This window comes from Budorcas taxicolor, chromosome 8 (genome assembly GCF_023091745.1).
Source record: "Budorcas taxicolor isolate Tak-1 chromosome 8, Takin1.1, whole genome shotgun sequence".
In the NCBI taxonomy this organism is placed as follows: domain Eukaryota; kingdom Metazoa; phylum Chordata; class Mammalia; order Artiodactyla; family Bovidae; genus Budorcas; species Budorcas taxicolor.
The window spans coordinates 89839485-89849920 of record NC_068917.1 but is presented as its reverse complement, the minus strand read 5'-3'; positions in this window follow the sequence as shown (position 1 = coordinate 89849920).

Genomic DNA, 10436 nt, shown 5'->3' with positions numbered 1-10436 from the left:
AGTGAGAGTCGTTGTTGGGATTCTGTTTCAAGACTATGCTGCATGCTAGCAGGAAAAATGAAGGGAGTACTAAATTACTTGAAGACTATTTAAGGCCACAACGACAAAAATGAAAGTGTTTTCTGTCTAAGTTTAGTTCCTCTCTAGAATGTGTGTGAATATGAAAAGAGACACATGCCCTCTTCACAGCTGAACTGAGGAAAACACGCTGTTCCACAAGATGCTATTTAAGCCAGCAGCACCCAGACCCATTTCTTTCTTTCTTTCTTTCTTTTTTTTAATGCTTTTTTCTGCAAGTTTCTGTGTGAAACCATAGTTGGGTAAGTTTTGAGCTGGAGAGGAAAAGCAAGTGACCATTTTCTCTGAAGGTGTGCCCTTGTGCATGAAAGAGGGTCTTGGCAGGATATCCAGCTTGTAGTGTGACCTCATCCAGTGGTCACTGCTGTGGAGTGACAGACGTTCCTGGGCATACATCAGGGGAAGGAGAGAGGGTAGAGACCCCCAGTCTTCTGGGATGCAAGGTCAGTGCTGGATCTCATATGGCCAGGGAGCCTGGGCAAGGTAAAAATGATGAAAAAGCTCTGCAGCCCCTCCTGTACTTGGGTTCCTCTTTTGGTCCCCTCAGCCACTGTGTGAAGGAGAAGCAGGCAAATGCAGGAACTTGCTGCAAGGTAGTAGTAGTGACCAAGTGGAAGGAAGTCTTCCTGCTTCTTATGACTCTTTAGTTCCCTGGACCGGCAGCCATCTCCACAGCTTCCACCTATCAACCCACCCCACCCATCATCCAACTGGAATCCAGCTTCCTTCAGACTATGATGTGACTTTACCCAAATTTGTTCACCTGCTATGAGCCTAACTCTCTTTACTGGGCTCAGTAGAAACTAGGAGGCTATCTGATCATTTTTATTTATTAATGTGTATAGAACTTTCTTGTAGCATTGAGGGGTTTTGTGAAAAGAAAGGTTCATAGATAGGAGTATAAGAAAGTTATATTTTTGAGGGTATCATGTTCTTTTTTCTGCCTGGATAGCCCTGATGGATTGTAGCAGTCACCAACATTTTTGGCACCAGGAACTGGTTTTGTGGAAGACAGTTTTCCACTGACCAGGGTCAGTGGGGAGATGGCCTTGTGATGATTCAAGTGCATTACATTTATTGTGCACTTTATTTCTATTATTATTACATCAGCTCTACCTCAGTTCATCAGGCATTTGACTCTGGAGTTTGAGGACCCCAGGGTGATGGCACCCCACTCCAGTGTTCTTGCCTGGAAAATCCCATGGACAGAGGAGCCTGGTAGGCTGCAGTCCATGGGGTCACAAAGAGTTGGACATGACTGAGAGACTTCACTTTCACTTTTCACTTTCATGCATTGGAGAAGGAAATGGCAACCCACTCCAGTGTTCTTGCCTGGAGAATCCCAGGGACGGGGAAGCCTGGTGGGCTGCCGTCTATGGGGTCACACAGTGTCGGACATGACTGAAGTGACTTAGCAGCAGCATAGAGAAATCACATATATAAACATTTGCCATGAGACACTCACTGTGTAACCTGCTTTGATGTGTTGATTGATTTATTCCTTCCAAGAAGCTTGAGAAATTGTAATTTTGTTTGCATTTGAAAGTTAAAGAAAAGCACTGGTGGGTTGTTATGCATATAAAAGTATCATTCTCTTATCCAGAAATGACCTGGACTAACATTCAGCATACTTCCTTGCACATCATTCCTGTTGACCTCATAGGTCTGAAATGGTTATTCATATGCTGGGGGTAAATTACTGGTCCTCTTCCTTCCTCAGTCCACACACGTGTTCTCCTGTCTGCTATGAGACACCATGAATTTACTGGAGGAGGAGATTTTCCATATGTGTGGCTCAGTGGAGATGACCTACTCTAAGGATAAGCAGGCATGGACATGTGACCCAGCCTACCCAGTCAGACCATGGAATCACTCTGGAGATGTCCTTAGACTACCTGTCAGATACACATCAGAAAGGCCAAGTTAGGACCCCCCTCATCTTTACTTGAAGGTAACAGGTCAGCTCAGGTATGAGGAATACATGCCTTAAAACTGATTTCAAATAGTTATTCTTACATCCAGATGTAAGAGTGGAGGTTTCCAGCCCTGTCTAGTATTATTGGCTCTTTTTCATATTTCCCTCCATTTGTAAAGTAGCTCCATGTCTAGGTGATTAATATTTATATAGGACAAATTTGACACTTAGAAGTGTTGATCTGATGATATGCTTTTGTATAAAATGCACACTCCATGTTCTAAACAAATAATACTAAAAGATATAGGAATAGCTCCAGTGGATCATGTGATTTTTCAATAATTTTATAACATATATGCAGACATTCAAAGTCTTTGGAATTATTTGATATTGATACAATTAACTTTAGGCTTGGGGCTATCCACCAGTGTCTGTCCATCTATTTCATTTATTCTTATCACCTCTCATCTTTATCCTTATGACACTGTTGCCCAGATATGCATAATTAAGGCTTTCACCTTCAAGTCTATGCTCTAATGTGATTTCAGTGAGACCCACTCTGCTTCTTGTTTAAAATTGCAATTGAACTTCCCTGGCAGTCCAGTGGTTGAGACTGTGCTTACAAGGCAGGGGGTGTAGATTCAATCTCTAATGGGGACACTAAGACCCCACGTGCTGGAACAGCCATAAATAAATAAATGAAATTGCAACCTCTCTCTCTGTGCACCATCCAGCAGATCCTACTGCACTTTTTCCTATAGCAATAATCACTGCCCACTATATTATGTTATTTAGTTATTTATCACAGTATCATTTGTTATGTCTTCCTTCTCAAGAACATAAGCTCCTGTTCTGTATTATTCTGCAAGGTAAGCCAGGGTTTAAATCAGTGTCCGGTACATAACAGGTGCTTATTAAATGTCATACATTAATCTTTCAAGTTTTATTTATCTGCTGTCTCTTCTGTACAACTGGCATTATATGTATGTTCAAGATTTAGTAGTGGCCTTAATAGCTAGTCCTGTGATGGTTGATTTTCACAAAGAGATTTTATGTAATGTAAGTGTTCTGAAATAAAAATTACCTATTGGATGAACATTCTCATAAGGATACAAATATGCTATATTATCTTTCAACTTAAAAAAGAAGTCCTTGACCTACTATCTCCTTTGGGTTACCATCTAATCTTTCCAGTTTTTCTTATAAACCAGAATTCTCAAAGCAATTCTATATTCCTGCTGTCTCCACTCTCTCTCCTCTATTCACTAGTCAGAAGTTTTAGTCTGGCTTTGCCAGCACCAGAAGGGTGGCATCCCTTTAGTCTGGCTTTGCCCACCACCACAGCCTACACCCAGTCTTCCATGTGACTGTATCTAATGGGTATTTCTCAGGTTCTCTTCCTCCCCAGATCCCAGTGCTGCATCTTGGAAGGCTTCTGTCTTCTGATCCCCTTGATGCTGCACTCTGCTAGTTTTTCCTACCAGCTCATGGACTAACCTCGCTTCTCCATTGTCTGTGTTATCTTATCCCGCCTTACATGACCTCTCCATATTCAGGCTCCTCACAATGTGATTCTGAGTCTTCTAATCTCTTTTCTGTGCTCTATTTCTTGGTAATTTCCAAAGATTTAAGTGCCATCCTTATATCAATGACCCTAAAATATGTATCATTAGAGAGCTCTCTGCTGGAATCCATGCTAGCATTTCCTCCCCTTATGCAGCACAATGTCGAAATATTTAACAAGAATCCTTGAGTTTTGTTCCCCCATATTCATGCCCCCTCCTTCCTCAGCTCTTAAGCCCACATGTGAAAGTGTAAGTCACTCAGTCATATCTGACTCTTTGCAACCCCGTGGACTGTAGCTGGCCAGGCTGCTCTGTCCATGGAATTCTCCAGGCAAAAATATTTGAGTCAGTTGCCACTCCCTTCCCCAGGGTATCTTCCCAACCCAGGGACTGAATCTGGGTCTCCTGCATTGAAGACAGCTTCTTTATTGTCTGAGCCACCAGGGAAGCCCTCTTAAGCCCAAACCCGAGTGTTAATACTTGTTAAAGTGAAAACCCCAGGCCCCAAATGGCATCAGTTGTGCTGGCACCCATGACACCAAACCTAGACCTAATATTTGAACTAATTACAGTTTGAATCTTCCTGATAAATGGAATTTTAATCAGTTAGCCTGGAATTTTCTGGTCAGTGATGTCATCTTCTTAATAAGAACTCTGGCATTCCTTCCCCCACCCCCCACCCCCCCAGCCCCACCTCCACCACCTGAAACAAGATGCGTTGACCTGAAACAATATATTCCTTTCTTTTGCTCTTCCTTGCCTCACCTTCCCTTGGACTGTAGAAACCTTCCTTTTCCTACAACTCTTCAGAATATCTGTTCTTAATAGATGGGATGCTGAGCGATTTATGAATCTCTTAATAAAACCAAGCAGATCTCCAACTTTCCACGGCTGAACTTTTGTTCTTTAACATACCCATACCTAACACAGAGATAAGGACCTCAACAGTATTTCTAATAAATGCTTGGATCTGCTCAGGTTCCTCTGTCTCCACCACCCCACCTGTAGTCTATATCATCCCCTCCTTCAGCTCTTCTGACATCCCTTCTTTAGTCCCTGCCTTTTTGCCTTTCTCCAATCCATATTCCACCAGTTCCTTGAAAAATACACATCAGGTGATATGATTCTTCCAATTAAGATACATCTAAATGCCAGCTTAAAACTGAATATTAAAAAAGCTTTAAAAATACTAAAAAAAAAAAATCTATGATCATGGCATCTGGCCCCATTACTTTGACAAATGGAGTGGGGAAAGGTGGAAGTAGTGACAGATTTCCACTTGGGCTCTAAAATCACTGCGGATGGTGACTGCAGCCGTGAAATCAAAAGCCATTTGCCTCTACTGGAAAGCTATGACAAACCTAGACAGTGTGTTAAAAAGCAGAGACATTTCTCTGCCAACAAACGTCTGTATAGTCACGGCTATGGCCTTCCCAGTGGCCAGGTTGTGAGAGCTTAACCTTAAAGAAGCAGAGTGCCGAAGAATCAATGCCTTAGAACTGTGGTGCTGGAGAAGACTCCTGAGAGCCCCTTGGACAGTAAGGAGATCAAACCAGTAAATCTTAAGGGAAATCAACCCTGAATACTCCTTGGAAGGACTGATATTGAAGCTGAAACTCCAGTATTTTGGTCATCTGATGGGAACAGCTGATTCATTGGGAAAGTGACCTAGGTTTAAATGCCACACCACTCCATGCAGGGTTTTCTAGATCAGCATGCATTTATGTCTCCCTTTTATCCCACAGATTACAATCTGTAATTGTTTCATCTGCTCATTGGTTTTGTACTGCTAAGCTTCATCTCTGGAATGTCAACTCCGAAGGACTGGGGCAGAGTTCCTGTCATCTATGTCTGCAGCTTCAGAACAGTGTCTTACACAGACAAGGTGCTTACACAATATTTATCAAATGAGTACATTTTCCAAGCACATCACTGTCAGGATACTAATCAAAGTTCCATGCTGAACTTTGCATTTGAGAAATGGTCTGAAATAGTTTAATATTTTAAGAGATAGCTATAGCTGCAGCAATTATAATAGCTCTCCCTATCCTGAAAGGACACTGAACTTTTAGATGGTGAAATATAATGAACATAATTTAAGGTTGGAAAGGAAAAATAAATAAATAAACACAGCCAAGCAACAAGCAATCAGTGAGTTGAGTTCAGTTACTTGTGGTAGGATTTGTGATCATGCTATTCAGAACTGTCACTGCCTCCTACACTAGCCATGATTTATGACTTTCTACAAATACACAGAGTATGTTTCATAATTATTAAAATTATGTAAGCACTGAGGTTAAAATGTGTGATATAAAAGAGATTGAAACCAGTCTCATGGCTGTTATTAATATATTCATACAATGCAGTATTATTCAGTCTTAAGAAGGAAGAAAATCTTAGCATAGGTTACAACGTAGATGAACTTTGAGGACATAATGCTAAGCAAAGAAGCCAAATACAATACATACAAGTGTGATTCCACTTGTATGAGGTATGAATTCTAGACAAATTCATGGAGACAGAAAGGTTGTCAGGGACTGTGCGGGGGCGGATCTGGGGAGTTGTTGTTCACTGGGGATAAAGTTTTAGTTTAGCCAAACTAAAACTGGAAATGATGTTGGTATAACAGTGTGAAAATAATGTGGCTGAACTATACCTGAAATGTTGCCAAGAAGGTCAATTTTATTTTATATAAATTTTTATCATAGTTTCAAAAAGAAGTCTCTGACCTCATTCTTTGATCCATACTCTCGTATTCCCTTGTCTCCTTGCCCTCATTCCCTTAATCTTATTTGGCCTTATTGTATAATATATATTTATGTGACTCAGCTTAAATATTTTCTGGAACTAAGCATGGCATACTTTTTTTTTTTAACTGCACTGATGTGATGTCAGACTTGATGGCGTACAAAGTGTAAGTGCTATCTTTATGGGTGAAAATGAGCCACAGATTCTATAAAGAGAAGCCTTTACACTTGGGATTCATTTCTGTAACAAAGGTATGTTTGGTACAATTTCTGTGCTCTTTTTACAAAATTGTGAGCAGTCATAGGATGTGAACCAGAGGTGCCGGGGGCCGAAGGCCCTAGGACAAATGTGAGGATTGTGGTTCAGTTCAGTTCAATTGCTCAGTCTCGTCTGACTCTGTGACCCCACGGACTGCCGCACGCCAGGCTTCCCTGTCCATCACCAACTTCCAGAGCTTGCTTAAACTCATGTCCTTCGAGTCGGTGATGCCATCCAACCATCTCATCCTCTGTCATCCCCTTCTCCTCTAGCCTTCAATTTTCCCCAACACCAGGGTCTTTTCAAATGAGTCAGTTCTTCACAACAGGTGGCCAAAGTATTGGAACTTCAGCTTCAGCATCAGTCCTTCCAATGAATATTCAGGACTAATTTCCTTTAGGATGGACTAGTTGAGTCTCTTTGCAGTTCAAGGGACTCTCAAGAGTCTTCTTCAGCACCACAGTTCAAAAGCATCAATTCTTAGATGCTCAGCTTTCTTTATAGTCCAACTCTCACATCCATACATGGCTACTGGAAAAACCACAGCTTTGACTAGACAGACCTTTGTTGGCAAAGTAATGTCTCTGCTTTTTAATGCTGTCTAGGTTGGTCATAGCGTGTCTTCCAAGGAGCAAGTGTCTTTTAATTTCATGGCTGCAGTCACCATCTGCAGTGATTTTGGAGCCCAAAAATATAAAGTCTCTCACTGTTTCCATTGTTTCCCCATCTATTTGCCATGAAGTGATGGGACCAGATGCCATGATCTTAGTTTTCTGAACGCTGAGTTTTAAGCCAACTTTTTCACTCTCCTCTTTCACTTTCATCAAGAGGCTCTTTAGTTCTTCTTCACTTTCTGCCATAAGGGTGGTATCATCTGCATATCTAAGGTTATTGATATTTCTCCTAGCAATCTTGATTCCAGCTTGTGCTTCATCGAGCCCAGCATTTCGCATGATGTACTCTGCTTATATGTTAAATAAGCAGGGTTCAGTGAAGCTGATTACAACAGCTGCCAGCCCCTCTGGAGGGGCTTTTTAACCTCTGTCATGCCCGCATCAGTCACTGTGTGTGTGGTTCAGACTAAACCTCAATACAGGTTTGTTGATTAATAAATCAATAGTAAGACAGTCTTTTAAAGACATGCATGCTGATTAGGAGATTCAGGTGATTAGAAAAATATAGTAAGTAGTTAATACAGGTGATGGCACTGAAGTTATTGTCCCATCATAAGTAACTAGGGCTGGACAGCTTCAGGTAGAGAGGAATGGCTGCAGAGAGCAAATGTTGCTATGGTGACTGTGATGCTAAGAGACCCTGAGAGAGCCTCCCACCCTGATGCTCAGCCTGGTTTCTTCCTTAGCAGGGATCACTTCAACTTTTTATCCTCTCTCAGGACTGAGCTCCATGCAGGAGCCAAAAAGCCCAACCATTGTTCTCAGTGTGAATACGGCCCCTTCCTGTGCATCAGGCCCCTCAGAACTCAGCATCTTCATAACAGTGTGTGCCCCTGATAATTTGGTTTCCTCTCTGTGTTTGCTCTGTGAACACTGAGAAGCCTCAGGAAAGAGTCACTGGAGCATAGAATGGCTTTTGTTATTGTTGCTGTTTAGTTACTAAGTCATGTACAACTCATTAGAGACCCCATGGACAGTAGCCCACCAGGCTTCCCTGTCCATGAAATTTCCCAGGCAAGAATGCTAGAGTGGGATGCCATTTCCTTCTCCAGGGCCTCTTCCCCAGTTAAGGATGGAATCTGCATCTTCTGCATTGGAAGGCAAATTCTTTACCACTGAGCCACCAAGGAAGCCCAGAATGGCTTTTACTTGGTATGAATGTGAGATCTGGATGTAAAATCATCGTTCCTCCTTTTTTCATTAGTTCATGGCAATTAATTTTGCAGTACTTGGCTAACAAATGTGATGATTAAATAAGAATGTGGACAGTGAAGTTGTGCAGCAGTTCTACCTGGCTGCCCAGTTAATTCAGAAGATAAAGAAAGTACAACCTGAAAAATATTTTTATCTCCTTATTTAAATTTATTCCTAAATATTTTACTGCTTTTGATCCTTGTATCTGAGGGAAAGTCTAAGCTAGAGGACTTGCCCTGGAGCCCAGGAGCTTCTGCCCATGGTTCACTCCCAACAACCTACATAAGGTGGAGGGTTCTCTGCCCCAGGAGAGGACCAGAGCAATCACGAAGAGGTCATAGCTTGACCTTTACAAGAGGCAAAATTGGGAAGTTTTCTACAGTTGAAAATAAGTAAGATGTTATTTAGCCGTCTTTGCTTTCTGCTTCTTCTGTTGGAAAATTAATTAGAGATTAGTGGCTGTAGGCTCTCTGAATAGATTATCTGAAAGACATCACTCGCATGTCCAAGTGGCCCCTCTGATTCGCACTTTCTTTTCAACCACAATGTACCTCTGGTGACCACGCTATTGTTGCTGCCAAACTTCTGCCAAGCAAAGAAGATGTGAAGAAGGTGTTGAAGGCCTACATTCCTAGGGTATCAGTCATCAGCAAGCTAAACTAAGATACTTTAGGAGTGTGACATCCTCTTTAAGGTGATGAACATGCAAACATAAGCTGGGAAAACTAAGATATAGAGAAAACAATGGATACCAAAATAGGAAGTTACTCAGGGCTGGAGGGTGGAGGATGGGGCGAAGAGGAGAGTTGTACTAATTTTTCTTACAAATTTATTGAGGAATAATTGACATACACCACTGAATAAGTTTAAGGCATACAGCATGATGGTTTGACTTGCGTATATTTTGAAATGATTACTTACCACAATAGGCTTACTTAACATCCATCCTCTCATAAAGCTACAGTAAAAGAAAAGAAAAAAAAATTCTCCTTGTGGTGAGGATACTTGGGTTCTACTCTTGCAACAGCTTTCCTATATATCATACAGCAGTGTTAACTATAGTAATCATTGTGTACATTATATCCTTGCCACTTATTTGTCTTATAACTGGAATCTCATACCTTTTGACCACCTACCTCCAATTCCCCTACTACCCACCCTCATTTTTGATAACCATCAAACCTATACGAGTTTGATGTTTTCTGTTTGTTTATTTGTTTGTTTTTAGGTTCCACTTATAAATGAGGTCATACAGTATTTGTCTTTTTCTAACTTTTTTCTCTTAGCATAATGTCCACAAGTTTCATCTATGGTCTCACAGTTGGCAAGATTGTATTCTGTTTTACGGCTAAGTATTATTCCACTGTATGTATTTATACCACGTCTTCTTTATACACCCATCTCTTGATGAACACTTAGATTGGGTCCACATCTTGACTATTGTAAATAATGCTGCAACAGACATGGTACAAATGTCTTTTCATGTTAGTGTTTTTGCTTTCTTGAATATATTTTTAGAATTATTGCTGAATCATATGGTAGTTCCATTTTTAATTTTTTGAGGAACTTCTATATTGTTTTCCATAGTGGCAGTACCAATTCACAATTCCATCAATAGTACACAAGGGTTCCCTTTGTCCACATCCACACCGATATTTGTTATCACTTGTCTTTTTGTGGTTGGCCATTACAACTGTCATGAGGTAATATCTCACGATTGGTTCACTTTGAATTTCCCTAATAACTATTGATGCTCATGCTCAGGTACTTCAGCTGTGTTCAAATCTTTGTGACCCCATGGAATGTACCCTGCCAGGCTCGTCGGTCCATGGGATTCTCCAGCCAAGAATACTGGAGTGGGTTGTCATTTCCTACTCCAAATGGCTATTGATATTGAGCATCTTTTCATGTACCTATTGGCCACAGGACTGGAAAAGGTCAGTTTTCATTCCAATTCCAAAGAAAGGCAATGACAAAGAATGCTCAAACTGCTGCACAATTGCA